The sequence below is a fragment of the Macaca thibetana genome, chromosome 1 (genome assembly GCF_024542745.1).
Source record: "Macaca thibetana thibetana isolate TM-01 chromosome 1, ASM2454274v1, whole genome shotgun sequence".
NCBI classification, from domain to species: domain Eukaryota; kingdom Metazoa; phylum Chordata; class Mammalia; order Primates; family Cercopithecidae; genus Macaca; species Macaca thibetana.
In genome coordinates, this window is record NC_065578.1 from 198,109,635 (window position 1) to 198,125,821 (window position 16,187).

Below are 16,187 nucleotides of genomic sequence, written 5' to 3' on the forward strand. Positions count from 1 at the left end.
AGTCTGAGGAGCTCTCTGTTCAATGACCCACAGCATCAATTTTTATCAATCTCCCTGAATGTCCACTTGAGGGACAGGAGAACCAATGGGAAGGTAGGACCTCTGCTACTCTAGGTACCATTCTGTGTTTGAGGAACTGGTTATCTGGTGTGGATGTGCATCAGACAACTTCCTTCTCTAGACTGTAAGCTCCTCAAGGGCAGAGATTTTTGTTCCATTCACTGATGAATCTCAAAAATCTACAGTAGTGCCTGGCACACTAGGCATTCAACAAATATTTATTGAATTGGCCCTGAGACCAGGCCATGGACAGTTTCTGGAAGTAGCAGGTTTCCAGGCAGATGAACCAACCCCCAGCCTCACAAAGCCAGTGCCTTCTAGTATGGTCACCAACTCACAGCTCCCAGCACTGCCCATCCCCATAACAGCAGTAACACCTGATTTCAAGAGCCAGATATTCCACTTATTATATTCAACTGCTTCTTTTTCTCTTGAATCCTTTTTATTAGTGCTCTCATTTTCCACTTGGCTTCATTTCCTCTAAGCCTTTACCCCTCCATTATTCCTTACTGTGACAACATTATCACACGGCAATTATGACAGTTTTTGCTGTTATGAAGTATTTAATCTGCTTTTCATGTCAACATTGAGATGGAGATGGCATAGTATTTTACACCTTTGGAAACTGAGGCATAGGGGAGATGAGTAACTTGCCCAACATCACCTGGCAAGCAGGTGGTGGAGCTGAAACTTGAGATTGCTACAGGAGTGTTCGCGCTACTGATCCACACTGCATAAAAAGTGTTTGGTTATTTTCTGGGCCAGTGTTAAGCCTGTGACTCTGGTAAACCCTATTTAGGTCTCTGGGATTATAAAGCAGAATTTTAACTGCCATGCTTCATCAGAGTGACAAAAAGTCTCCCACTTCTAGAAGACTCTACAGCTTGTGAATCACCTTCAAACACAGTCCCATTTGATAATGAAGGACCCTCCCTAGTTAAAGTGATGGCTTTCTTGACTGACTCCCTCAAGTTCTGCAAGCAAAAAAAAGTACCCAGAATGTCACAGTGATAAATAATGCTACATTGATTCTGCCGCTTTCCAAGTCCCACAGGTCCCTGGATTGAGCTGGGCTGCAGCCCTAAAAAAGTAGATGATTCTGTGTGTCTCAGACTGGGGTCTGAAAGTGAGATCATTGAAAATGGTGCAAGAGTAGGGAGCAAGAGGCAGCAGGAACGGGAAGTCTCCACACCACTGAGGTAAATGCTGACAGGAGTATGCACAGTAAAATATTTTACTATGAAGCAGAATTACTCCAAAGACTGATGGACTTGCTCGCGAGACCCACTCACATTTATGAAGGTCATAAGTTACAGGCGTCCAGCTCACTCACAGGAGCGCAGCCATCACCTTTTATGGGTGAAACTTCCTGCAATATATTAAACTCTCCAGAAAACAGACAGGGGGTTTATGGCAAACGATAACTTTAATGCCCAGAAACCATTCGGTGATTTTGGGAGGATTATTAGTAACAAGGGCAAGATGCTGAGTCGTTTCCAGGCACTAGGCTCTCTCTCTCCTGCCTGCTCATGCCAATCCTCTTTTCTCCTCTGAATGCTGGCCAGAAATGTGGACCCCGAGCCCCACCTACAGTAAGAGGGGATGTGAGGAAGCAGTGGATGAAAGAGGGCTGACCTTTATTGGCTGAAAAGTAGACATGGCCCTGAAGAGAAGAGGGACCTCATCGGAATCCTTAGGCTGGAACCGAGACTATTGCTGAGAACCCTTAAAGGACAGGTGGTCACAAAGACACCCAATATCACTGCAACTTGTTGCCAACAATCAGGAGCTGTTCCTGTATAAGTCCCCAGCCACCCCTCATTTGGAGGAAGTTATAAAAAGGACAAGGCTGGGGTCACTTTAAGAAATGCTTTGCTCTGCATGATTTAGAAGAATCCCTGAAGGCCTTTTCTATTAAAATCTGAGCACTTTTGAGTTGGTTTGTTCCAAGTCCTCCTCAGAAATGCCTTCTAACCTCAGCTGTCACAGCTGTATGCAGATGGCTGTCGGCTGGTGGAGGGGTTGTCAGAAGGCAGGCCAAAAGATCTGGGCGTGGAGGAGTCTGCAAAATGTCCCATCCAGGAGGCTCAGACTCGGTGACTCCACAGCACATGGCATCTCATTTCCTAGGGTCGGGAAAGGGCAAGAGCACTGGACTGGGAGTCAGGAGTTGTGCATTAAAGTCATAATCTTGGATCATATGCACATCAATCACTGCAACTCTCAGGAGCTTTGTTTCCTGGCCCATAAAAGAGATGGCCAAGATCCTCCCATGGAGTCCTTTATTGCTATACTCTCTGATCATGACTTCTTGCCTGGGTTCTCACCAAACAAACACTGGCAGCACTCAGAACCAGTTCTCCAAATGGGATTTAGCCATTTTTTGTTTTCCCTATGGAACTTTTTATAAAAAGCACATTTAGATCATTCTTAGTGACTGAGCATCAAACTTTGGAATCCCCTTGAAGAGAAAAGGGAAGAGGCTGGGTGCGGTGGCTCATGCCTGTAATCCCAACACTTTGGGAGGTCGAGGCGAGATCACGCCACTGCACTCCAGCCTGCGTAACAGAGTGAGACTCAGTTTCAACAAAAAAAAAAAAAAAAAAAAAAAAAAAAAAAAAAAAAGAGAGAGAGAGAGAGAGAAGGGAAGAAACAAAAGCAGAAAGTACCCTGTCAGGAAAGTACAAAGACCTGGCTTTTAGTTCTCATGGAGTCTTCCACTGGCTGTGCATTGCTTCTTGAACTGCACTTCTACTTCCTCCTCCATACAGTGAGCGGGATAATAACTGCTTACACTTATGACGGTTTACTATGTGTTAGACAGTGTTCCAAGAGCTTTCTATGTGTGTTTTGTATATTCATTTAATCCTCACAACTCTTTGAGGTAGAGATTATTATTATCCCCATTTTACAGAGGGGGAAATCAAAGTGTAGAAAGGTTTGGTAACCTGCTCAAGGTCTTACAGTGAGCAAGAAGCAGAAATTTAAAACTCAGGCTGTCTGGCTCAGAATCCAGCATTATACAGCCGAGATTTTTAAGTCCTCTAGGATGCTAGTTCACAAACTCTTGTGTTTATCTGCTTCATCTGTGAAGCGTCACAAACTCTTGTGTTTATCTGTGTCATCTGTGAAGCATCTAAAATATTCAGGTTCTGAACTGTCTTCTAGGGATTCTGATTTGGCAGGAATGTGACAGGTTCTAGGACTTCGTATTTGTATCAAATGTCAAAGGCACCTAAATTTGGTGATTGAAAAGTCACAGCACTCTGAGACGCACTGTTCTAGAGTAGCTCCATACGTTTTAGGAGCCTTTGCGGGGAGTTAGGGACAGATTGAGTGGGTGGACGACATCTTCCTGTCTTTGAAGACTTTCCCATCTACTTTGGGAGAAACCCTATAGACAGCATATTAAATCAAAAGGTGGCTTAGAACACCCACCCCTTCCCATCAGGTGGCTGATCCTTTTCATCCCATCCAGGTACAACTCAAACAGTAGCAGCCTCACCTCTAGTACACTGGGGCAAGGACTCATCACCCTGGAGGCCCTCGCCTGTCTGCTGCTTCTCCACTCCCGTGACCTTTGGCTCTCAGCATAGTCCAGGGCTGTGGGGCAGCTCCAGGATTGGGGTCAATGGAGGGGTGGACTCAAGGCAGATTCTACCTCCCTTTCCTTCATGTGAGTGCAAAAGGAAAAGGCAAAGCCATTTGCACCCCAAGGGACAAGCTTTATCCAGGGAGGGTACTCTCTGGTAACTGCTTGAGGAAGTAACCAGGCAGTATTGACAAACCATTTGTTTCTCTTCTTTATGAAGGAGAGACTGTCCTTCCAGTTGCTGACAAAAACTTTCACATTCCTTCTGCTTTCCCCCAGTGCACATATGGGAGAAAATGCATACATGAATGTGCACACAGATCAAGCCCTCTCTCCTCCTACCCCCATCTGTGCATCTGAACCAGCCACCTGCACCCACTGTAACCCATCACTCTTTTTCATGGATCTGGCTGTGGCTGTGTGTTTGGTTGTCTGTTAGGGTGTCTCTATCTCCTATCATACCTTTCTGTCTTTCTTTGTTATTAACTCTAGGTCATCTGTTCCTCGAGGACAGGAGTTGATTTCTGCAAACTTCCTTTTGTTATGTTCACATTCAAGTTACCAGGTATGTAGGCCTTTAATACAGACATTGCTCATGGGTGAGATTCATTTGATGCTTCTAGAGTCCAAAGAACTTTCCTTTTATATGCTTACAGCTATCTGTCTTTCAAAAATGTTCTAAAGGGAAAGTTTCTGATGCTATCAGCAAAGTTTGAAAATCACTTGAATTTTTTTCCAATATCTCTGTTTTAAATAATCCAACATAGTGTTGTCCCCCAGTTTTCTGACACCCCAAACTGTTTGCATGATATTCACCAAATAATTGCCAAAAATATTTAACAAGATTGCACTAAGTTTACCAATGAGACTTAATGACTATGAGTTTTTAAAACAATGAAAGTACATATAAAACACTGTTAGTTGATAAATATTAGTTATCATTAATACTATAATTATTAAACTAATTAATAAGATAATTACTATTTAAAAATTTTTCCCATTGTTAATATCAGTCTAAAATGTGAATTTTTATGAGTTTTCCAATAAATTCATATAACTGAATTTCTAGCCAGTTCACACTTCTTTATCTTGTTCATAAGGATATCATTTAAAATATTGTCAAATGTCTTGCTGAAATAGACATGTAGCATTTTCCTGATATGTCAGTCTAATAATCATAGCAAAATAAAGACATGCATTGGGGATGTATGAATTGTTCAAAGTAAATCTGTGCTAATGCTTGAGACTACTCCTTTCTTTTATAAATACTCTTTATGTGTTAATTTTCTATTTGAGAATTTTCCTAAACAATACACATCTATTTTATAGTATGCAGTTTCTAGCTTCAATCATTTTCTCTTTCTTGATAACTTTCATAGGCTTTTACTTTTCTTGTCTCATATTTGATATGGTTTCTCAAAGATCTCGGCTCTTTAGTCCTGTCTGAACGCTGTCTATTTACTAACAAGATGAGAACAAAGTCCTTTCATCTGCACCTAGGCACTAGCACTCCTGTAAAGAGCTGAGGTCTTTTCCTACCACTTCCACAGCTAACTTGGGCTGTAATTCCTTTCTGCTGTGAGGGTCTTATCTTCGAATAAAAATAGAAGTAAATGAAGAGTTAGAAATTGTCCTCCATCTTGGATAAAGTGTAAGCGAGGTTCCGCAAATGCTGAATGCCCTGAAAAGTGCCCATGCCACACGAAATTAGACCAGCAAAGTGCCGTGCCACACAGAATTAGACCAGCGAGGCATGTTTCTATCTGAGCATCAGTAGGAATACTTCATCATCCTTAGAACAGCTTGCATGGGAGAAAGTGCTCCTTAAGTTCTGATCTGCTATCCTTCCCGGAATATCTTGGTTCACAAAAGTATGATTCTTTCATTTCATCTGAAATTTCACTTGTTCCTTAAAGAAGCAGAGGCAGAAACAATTTCTGGATGTTTTTCGTTTAAATATGCCGAACAATCTTGTTCAGGAAACACATTCTAGTGTCTAAGCCTCAATTCTGTTACTAGAGATTTTAGTTTATGGCTTCTTGTTCTTTCTTCAGTGAGCTGGAGGACATCTCACAAAAACTGACATTCTGTGTTAGGTGATGAATATGCTTCCTATAAATAAAGAATAACGACAGGTTATCTACTGAATGGTAAGTATGATACCAAACACTGCATGCCATGGACTGAATTGTGCCACCTCCAAATCCATACGCAGAAGCCCTAAGCCCCAGTGTGACTGTGTTTGGAGATTGAGATTTTAAGGAGATAATTAAGGTTAAATGAGGTCATAAGAGTAGGGCCCTGATCTGATATTGATATCCTTATAAGAAGAGACACCAGGCCGGGTGTGGTGGCTCACACCTGTAATCTCAGCACTCTGGGAGGCTGAGGTGGGTGGATCACTTGAGGTCAGGAGTTTGAGATCAGCCTGGCCAAAATGGTGAAATCCCTTCTCTACTAAGAATACAAAAACTAGCCAGGCATGGTGGCAGGCGCCTGTAATCCCAGCTACTTGGGAGGCTGAGGCAGGAGAATTGCTTGAACCTGGGAAGCGGAGGTTGCAGTGAGCCGAGATAGTGCCATTGCACTCCAGCCTGGGTGACAGCAAGACTCTGTAAAAAAAAAAAAAAAAAAAAAAAGAAAGAAAGAAAGAAAGAAAGAAAGAAAGAAAGAAAGAAAAAAGAAAAAGACACCAGAGAGCTAATGCCTTCTCTTCTCCTCCTCCCCCTGCTCATTGTCTTCCCACTCCTCCTTCCCCTGACCCTATCTTATGAAGACACAGCAGGAAGGTGGCCATTTGCAATCCAGGAAGAGAGCCCCCACCAGAAACCCATCCTGCCGGGCCTTGATCTAGGACTTCCAGCCTTCAGAACCACAAGAAAATTAATTTCTGGTGTTTAAACCACCCAGTCTGTGGCATTTTATTACGACAATTTGAGCAGTTGTATATGCTGTGAAAAGAGTATAGCCACTGGATAAGTGCTGTACTTAAATTTTAAACCTAACCAAAGTTAGGCTCTTAATTGTTGGTTGATCTTGGACAAGTGATTATCCTCTTATCATCCTTCTTCATATGTAAAACAGGGCTAAATTTATGAGGCCTGTCTCACAGGATTGTTTTTTAGATTAAAAGAACAATGTGTGAAGCCAGTTGTTTTCATGCTTTGCTGCAGATTGGAATCATCCGAGGATCTTCTAGAAAATGCCGATGCCTGTCTCTCACCCCCAGTTATTGTGGATTAACTGCTATAGGGCATTGAGAGTTTTAAAATCTTCCCGGGTGATTGAAATATGCAACAAAGTTTGGGAACCAAGGTATTAAAATAGTAGATACAGAACAGGTATCTGTTAAATAGTGGCTTTTCCCCCTTTGCTTTTTCCTCCCTGATAATACAGAAGCAATGTGCTTTATTTTTTATATCTGAGTGGAACAAGATGAGTCATTTTGGTAAGAACTGACGGTCTGAACAAGATAAAGCGCTTGCTGTCATGGGGCTGACATTCTCATGGAGCATCTTTTCATATAAATATTGCCTCTATAGTCATCTCCCATGTTTAGACTGTCTAGGTTCCTGAAGATCTGCAGTCTTTGCTAATTTCTCAAATCAGGATGCACACTTGTCTTCAATCTCCCTCTTTTCTTCTCCCCTGCCACCCCTGGCCTCCAGTAAATACACCTCGGGCTAGCACCTATTTCCAGCTTCCAAGTCTCTCAGATCCAGGATAGCTGCTGTGAGAAGTAAGTGGATGCACCTCCCAGCTGGTCTGTCACTTGGTGGAAAGGATGCACCTGCCTTCTGCCCCTTGGGGTTATCTCGCAGCTGGGTACTCTCAAGGGACACTCTGCCTCCTTTACTCCTACATTTCAACATGAAATTACTCACTTACCTAACTTCTCATTCTTTGGAGGCAACTTATCTCCAGGACTTGAAAACTAATCAACAACTAGGTATTTGTTTTAGTGCTGGGAATTGCAAAATGACCACTGCCTTTTGTCCCTTAGTTCTGATTGTCATTGACTTGCAACATCTCATGAATCAGTTTCTGGGGCAAATCTGCCCTGAGTGGCTTCTTATCCCAACACCATATTGCTTTCTGGGAGGTCCTTTTGGCATTGTCTTAAATTGAATTCAAGTTATGAATGTGGAATTCTAAAATCACAAGGCACATGGATGGTACCAGAGAAGATGAATGCTGACATTCCACTGGGGTTTGAGCTCCAAGACTGTCCCATAGAAGGGTTTCCAATAGAAATGGAGAAGAGGAGATATAGCAAAACTACCTACAAACTTAAAAAATATATATGCACATCCTCCCCTCTGGTTCTACTCTACTCTGGTTGGCTGAAGGGGAATACTCAATGTGTTTATTTGGGAAAAAAATCTTCATCAACCACTGCATCAGTAACTTTGTTATTACCATGCCTTTAAGAATTACTGATTTAGTGACCAAATACACTTGGCTCTAAATAGTTCTTTCCAACCTCTGCTTGATCATTAGAATTATTCCCACAGCTTTTACAAAACACAGATTCCCAGGTCCCACCCCAGATTGCTAAGTCAAGAATTTTTTAAAGTATAGTCTATCCTCCATATTCGTGGGTTCTGCATGAACAGATTCAACCGACTTTAAATGAAAAAATGTTGAAAGCAAAGAAAATCACAATAAAACAAAAAATAATAGAAAAATTTAAAAGTATAATATAACAATTATTTATAGCATTTACATCGTATTAGGTATTATTAGTAATCTGGAGATGATTTAAAGTATACAGGAAAATGTGTATAGATTATATGCAAATACTAAGCCATTTTATATGAGGATCTTGAACATCTGAGGATTTTGGTATCCGAGGGAGTCCTGGAACCAATTCCCCCAGGATACCAAGGGACAACTGTAGTATCAGAAGATTGTAATTAGAAAAAAAAGCTCCAGGTGATTACAGCATTAGCCAGGGCTGAGAAGCATTGACATGGTAAGTAAGAGCCTGGATGTTGCTTTTCTCTTCCCGCCATCTTGGCTCCTGTGGAGGCCTGCTGGGAACAGGACTTCTAAAAGAAAATATGTTTGGGAGGCTGTGGTCCAAGGCCGTTTTTACTGGCTATGAGCGGGGTCTCCGGAACCAAAGGGAGCACACAGTTCTTCTTAAAGCTGAAGGTGGTTATGCCCGAGATGAAACAGAATTCTCTTTGAACTAGAGATGCGCTTACGTATACAAAGCAAAAAACAACATAGTGACTCCTGGCGGCAAACCAAACAAAACCAGAGTAATCTGGGGAAAGTTAACTCGGGCCCACGGAAACAGCAGCATGGTTCGTGCCAAATTCCAAAGCAATCTTCCTGCTAAGGCTATTGGACACAGAATCCGAGCGATGTTGTACCCCTTAAGGATTTAAACTAAGGAAAAGTCAATAAATAAACGTGGATTTGCGCTCTTAAAAAAAAAAAAAAAGAGCCTGGATGTTGCACCCAAATGTGGAATAAATCTCTGTAGGTGTTGCAGCACCTAACACTTTACATCTGAGAGGTGCTCATAAATCATAATCAAAAGTTGCCATTATTGAGAACCTGTTGTATGTATGTAATGTACCGGGCGCTTTATATGCATTATTTCACTCAGTTCTCACAATAATCAACTTCATGCATAAAGTTCAGAGAGATTAAGGCTCCCTGTGTCAGAATCCAGATTGCGACCCAGGACTGATTCCACAGTTCATGCCTACTTCACGCCATATTCTCCCCACCCCATGAGTGTTCAATGCAGCATGATTCATCAATCTTTTAGCCCCTCCTAAAAACCAGACCCCCTAGTCTCAAATGAACAGTCATTCACTGCCTCACACACACCTAAAGTTAAGACACTTAAGCATGCAAAGGCAGATGAAAACTGCACAATTCCTGGTAAATGTCTGCATGGGAGCTTTTGGGTGGCCAAAAATAGGTGACTTCCAAGCATTCATCATCCCGTGGGCATATACAGCACCTCAGAACAGGACCGACTAGGAAGGGCTGGCATCCAGAGTTTGAGGACCCAGGAGGAAGCACACTGGTGATTTAAGGGGCAAAATTTGAATTGCAAAGGGAAAGACACTTGGAAGGATTCTAGTATGAAGCAAACTGCTTGCTGAGTTATCACTTTTTTCTCCTAGAGAGCGTTTCATAAAGTACACATCTTTAATGCCCTAGAGTGGCATTTTACAGTTAACCACAGGTCCCACATGTTGGTTTACACGTGAAAGTAGACATGTGATATTGAGATCCCTAGAATGGACATGTGCAATAAGGTAGGCAGATGCTGAATTCAGAGAGGTCAACTAAGGGTGACTGGGTAGATGCAGGCAAGGTCCAGAGACCTGTAAGTTAAGGAAGCTGCTCCAGCCAGAAAATGATACTGGGCTTGGCTGGGTGTGATGGGTTCTGGGCTGACAGACCATGGATGGAGACAGAAAGCTGACAAAGGTCATTGAAGGCCTGAAGGCAAATCAGGAGACCTCTCAGTCCCTGTAGATCATTAGTATCTCTAAGTGCTATAATCATTCCACCTCCCAGAGAATTCTGTGAATTAGAGTCAGAGAATCTTCCAGTTTTCAAGATGGAGGCAGCTGGAGAAGATGTGAAACCGTAGCTTAACCTGTCTTTCCTCTGAGCACATGCATAGACATATACACACATGTGTGCATACATACACACACTCACCAGACCCCTGCCACTTCATATGCACATCGTTCCATCACCCGGTCCTTCTTTCAGGACATCCCCTTATTTTCTCTTTTTAAGCACCCTAAAGGACCCCAGTGTGAGTGAAGATTCAGAACAACCTCAGCTGAGTCTGAGGCTGAAGTCAGGTGATGTTTGCCATGCCCGGTGGCTTCATCACGGTGTCCAGGAGCAATTGAATGAGAGTCCAAGGGTAAAGAACACGTCATGAGGAAGGCAGTTGTCTATTCAGAGATGCAGGGAGGCAGAGAATCCTTCCAACAAAGCGCATTCCTGCCTTTTAGTTCATTCTGGTGCTGTCATTGATCCAGAAACTGAGTCTTAACCCCTCATTTGTCCAGAAGTACATCTTCCCTTGATTGGGTAAATGGTGCCCAGTGGTACAGTGAGATCTTCACAGGGAAGTTTTTTTGCCTCTCATTGCTTTGCATGTTAAAAGGCTCTTAGTTCATCTTAATTAAAAGATCATGGGCGCCGCACCTACTCTCTGGGAACACGTCATACAGCTTCCTTGTGTTTAAGAGAGAGGGCTTCCACACTTGACAACAGGTTGGCAGGAATAGTGGGATGAAGAAAAAGAAGAGGCTAAGGGTGACGCCCAGATTTCTCAGTTAGGCAACATAGCTGAGGGTGTGTGTTGACCAAGGTAGTATTTTCATAAGTAGAAACTGATTTTTCAGGAGGGCACGTAACCATCTACTGACCTGCTTCCTCTGCACGTGACTCCTCCGGATCTTTCCTGCTCCCGTCCTCCGCTGCTTTCCTCTCATTCCTACCAGCCTCTTAGCAATCAGACCCTTTCTCCCCCTCCTACTCTCCCTGCCTTGTGATAGCTCCCACTGTTAATCCCCTAGTAAATACCTTACACTTAGGTGTATATCCCAGTGAGTTCTTCAAAACACTTTCACATACATCCTCTTGTCTTCCCTGCAAAACAACCTTCCTCTTTAACCGAAAAGGCACCTTCGTAGGTTTGCTTTTTCCCAAATAGTAAAAAATGTGAAGACTGCTGTTTTTTGGCTGTTTTACTTGTGTGTTTCTTTCTGTTCGTTTTGTCAGTCTATCTGACTTATTGTTGCTTTATTTTAGGTTCTGCATTACTCACTGGCAAAGGCTAGTGCATACTATGCTCAAAGCAGCAAGCACTGAGAATGCTGGAAATTCAGGATCATGTTAGTCAGGAGTAGAGTTTACTGTACTAGACCCATGCACTTAGAGGTGTCTGAAATGGCCCAAGCTGCTTTAGGAGGTGGTGAGACCCCCAACCAGTGGAGGTGTTCAAATAGCAACAGGATGGCTTTTCCATATATTGTAGAGGAAATGACGGATAGAGCAGGTTAGATTGAAATCCCCTATACCTCCTATTAACTTCTCTGATTTTCTCATTACATGAAAATATTGGCCAAAATTTTGTGGCAAAGAATATCTGAGGGTTTTGTTTTAAGAGAAAACTTTTGTGCATGTAAATTTTGATAGGCCCTCCCCCTTCAAAGTAGCCTTGGGTGAAATTTTTTGGTCTTCATTCAGTTTTTCCTTCCTTTAGCACTACATAGTGCCAGCCAGGTCTTAAAGCAAATGCCTGTTGGTAACTTCTGAAGGCAAAGCCCTTCCCATGGAGCCAGACCCCTCAGCCAGAAGCTAGTGAGTCAGTAAAGGCCAGGCAGGAGAATCGATGGCCCCCTCATGCTCCTGGACTGATTAGTTCTCCCTGTCTTTTGCTTTCTTTTTAAACCTCCTGGCACTTTAAAAATCCAGTCCTCAGCATGCTCCTGGACCCTTTCCCCAAGCATCATTTAGTCTCAGAGAAAGAAAACCATTTTCATGTTAGCCTAAGGAAGCATTTCCCAAAGTGTGATTAGGGGAACACTTGCCTTAATAGGTGCTTCTGGTAAACAGGTCCTTCTGCTCAAATATTACTGCCTGTGTTCTTTCCCTTTGGAAGGTTTCAATGTGCATTTGCGTGTTAAAAGCTTTGAGAAATCCTGCACAAAGAAACCTATTGCAGTTTGTTAACCCAGAATTTGCCAAATGTATTTGATCACAGAAATATTTTTCTAGAACATTTATTTTGGAAGTGGAGGAGCGGGAGGGGAATGGGGCTATGGCAAATCAGTTGGTATCTGGAATATCTGCAAAGTGTGGCCTGAACAAGGCAAAAAGATGAGTATATCATTCACAATCAAGGGAAATGATTTCGGTTTCTGGATTATGTATTGTTTGGAGCGACTATTCCATGGTGCCCACCTCCACCTCCAGGCACATTGGCATAAGTGAGGGAGAGTTGGCAATATTATCAGTCTTTCAGCAACAGCAAGTCCTAGGTGCCTCCCTCTGGAATTAGTCTTTGATGAGTGTTATTGACTTAGCTCCAAGTTGCTGGCTATTCAGGGCAGGATAACCTTCATCTTCACAACGGTGCCCAGGTCGTGCCTGCAGCTTCCTCTAGGAGCAAGGGTATTTCATCTTCCAACTCCAGGGCATTTGTCCTGCAGCACCTGGAGTAGAATGATAATTCCTGCCACAGGATGCTCCTGGCAATTCACTTGGCAGGAGTGAGGGGCTCAGAGGCTCTCTTCACAAATCTCTAAATCAACTGGCCATGCAGATGCGGGAACAGTAGCAGCTGTTTCAGAGGCAAAGGCCATTCATCTTCTTTCTACCTTTTATTCTCTTGTTTCTGGAGAACCTAGAAGAGTGACATTGTCTGCCACCAAGCATTGCCTAAGTGAGTGCTCACTAAGGTTCACACAGGACGATGGAATACGCTGGGTACCTTCAGAAAGCTTCCACGTGGAGGGCAGGGTTCTTTTATGAAAAGGCCTTAGAAGCACAAAGATTCTGTTTTAAAAGAGCTCATGAAATCCAAAGTTCCTGCTCTACAGTTTCTGTGGTCACTAGTCAATACAAATCAGAAATGAATTGTGCCCAGTCCTGTTCTAAGAACTGAAGGAGGTTCAGAAAAAAAGTATAAGATGGTGAATCTGAGCTTCTGGTTGAGTAGTGGTGGTAATACCTAGGGGAGGTCTCAGGGAAGGGCTTTAGTTATCCCTCACTAATCTCTACCCTCCTCTTGAACCACTAAATAAGCCTGAGATTTATTTTTTTTGAAGGAAGATTTGCCTGGTTCACATGGTTCAACACCTCCACATGGGTGTTTAAAAGAAATCACACACGTAACATCTCCAAAGCTAAACTCTTCTCTGGCCTGCACGTCCCCAGTCTTCATCTCAGTTGACAAGTGACACTATCCTTCTTTAGAGAAGCCTTCGAGTCATTCCTGAGTGGAGTCAGGCTACTATCTGTTAGTAAGTCCTGTTGGATCTACCTCCAAAAAGAGCCAAGATTTACCCCCAAAAGAGCCAAAATCTAACCAGGCTCATAACCTTCACTTCTTGCACCCTTGTCTAAGTCATCTTCCTCTCTCACCCAGTTTTACAACAACAGTCTCCTGACAGATCCTCCTGTTTCTGCCTTTGCCCACATTTACAGTCTGTCCTCAACCCAATGCAAGAACGACTCTTAAAATGAGAAGTCAGAAAATGGGATTTCTCTGTCCCAAACACTTTCAGGATCATGCTTTCTTGTGCAGGGAATAAGCCACAGTACTTTGGTTACCTCCACAGTCCTCCATGGTCTGCCCCTCCTACTACCTCTGGTTTTGTTCCCTAGCACATTTCTTTTTCCTTCTGCTCCAGTCATATCATCCCCAAATCTCCAGCACAGTCTTCCTCAGTACCTTGTGCTTGTTATTCCTTCTACCTGGAAGCCTCTTTGCTCAAGATATCTACACAGCTCAACCCCTCACCTTTGTTAGGTCTTTGCTTAAGGCTCTCTCGCCCCACCTTATATAAAGCCCTCACTATCTCCCTTTGCTGCTTTATTTTTCTAACATTTATCACCATCTGCCACAGTGTATAGTTTACTTTTATGTCTCCTCCACTCCCCATTAGTATCTAACCTCCTTGAGGGCATTTTTTTTTTTAATCTGTTTGATTCAGTTTCAAGGAACAGGGCCCAGCATATAGAAGGTACTCAACAAATATTCACTGAATAAAGGAACCAAAGAATAGTAACATTGTGTATATCAATATACCACATGAGGCAGGTGCTATGTGTATGATTTCATTTCATCTTCACAACCTCCCAAAAAGCTAGATATTATAATTATGCATCCCACCATAATTAACCACAAGAAAACCCAGGCACAGAGAGGCTAAATGACTTGCATTCAATCAGCAATGGTCACAATCACATTTCAGACTCACACCTATCTACCTCCTAAATTCATGTTCCCAACCACTCTACTCAATTCCTCCCACTTACAGTCCTCCAGACAACCAGAGCTACTGGAATCTCCAAGGAAAGAGAAATGGATTGTCACAGTGGGAGATCTGCAAAAGCTTCCCCCAGGAGATAGAATTTGATGCGGACCTTAGCAGATGAATAAATTCTAACAGGTAGAGAAAATAGCAGGTGGCATTCTAAGCTGGGGAGAAGCATGAGAGGTATGGAAGTAGAGCAATTCAAATGTGTTCATCCAGGGGTGGCTTAGATAGGCAGCCTCCTCATCCCAGTTTGCCTTTGTTGCCTTGGTTAGAACTTCCTGGTTCTAGCACCAACAATCCTGTGTTCTGGGAAAACTGGGACAGAGGGTCCCCTAAGTGACAAATGGATCAGGTTTAATAGGGTAGAGCGTTCATCGTGCACATTGTTGAGGAAATATTGAAAGTAAAAGTGGAAAAGAGCTTTGAGGCTGAGGAAATGAGTTTGGCGCTCATTGTGCCAGTAAGGGGAAACCTTTGGAGGTTTTGAGAAGGGGATGATGTGTGGAAACACGGGGTTACATGAAACAGGCAAAGCCAATACTAACCTGATTGTGGTGAAGCACTGCCTTGTATAGGGGCGACCATGGATGCCAGAGGAGCTGACAGTAGAGAGAGACCAATCAAGTCTGGACTCAGCTATCCCAGGTGCTTTCAAGGAGCTGCTGCCTCTTGAAATTGGCATTTCCCCCTCTGCTTACAGTTCTCCAATCCTTTTTACATCTGTTGCCAACACCATCTCCTGGGCGTGGATAGAGGTATGTCATCTTTCATGCCTTTGCGTCCAGAAGTATTTATAAACCTTGGAGACCCAGGGAAAGCCCCTGTTTTGGGCTTCATTTCACATTTTCTCATCAACTCAAGCTTCTCTTTGCTCAGGCATGGACCTATGAGCTGCTTCCTTCTAGAGTGGCAGGTCTTGTGGCCAAGGTCCTCTCAGATCCTGTGCACTGGGTTGCTTTCATATGAGAACTTTTCATCCTCTCTTTTGTGAGTTCCACATGTACTAATTCAATGGAAAGCCCTTATTTAAAGAACAGTGTGAGTGCAGTGTCCATGCATGTTTAAATAGATGAGAAAGAAGTACTGGACAGTCTGCGAGTGGCCTTCACCCTTGGAGAGATCTATGCTCATCTCTATAAACCGCACACAAGGCAGCGGTGCTGGATAAAAAACAACCAAAATAAATGCATCTGATAGTTTGTTTCTCAGTGTGGCATACGTAACATCAAATACAACAGTCCTACCATCAGAGGTCCTCAGCACTTCATGAACTACATAGCAAGGGAAGTAAGGCCTCAAACAAACTGTTGTTCAACTGTGATAAGCAAACTCGGCTCCTGGTCGAGCAGAAAACTGTCCTCTGTTCTCACAGATATCTTACACACACACACAGACACACACACACCCCTACCTGTTTCTTTCTTAAATCTTCAGAACATACAAAGAAATTTTGTCTTAAAAATTGGCTGGGCATGGTGGCTCATGCCTGTAAT

At 43.0% G+C, this 16,187-nt stretch overlaps 1 protein-coding gene and 1 pseudogene across 5 annotated transcripts in view; one reads left to right on the forward strand and one right to left on the reverse strand.

Annotated features, from left to right (window-relative positions):
• The window catches only part of MGST3 (microsomal glutathione S-transferase 3), a 1,219,025-nt gene that overhangs the window by 723,036 nt on the left and 479,802 nt on the right, over positions 1-16,187 (reverse strand). The gene's annotated exons all lie outside the window — the stretch shown is intronic.
• On the forward strand, positions 8,716-9,048 carry LOC126941985 (60S ribosomal protein L35a-like; annotated as a pseudogene).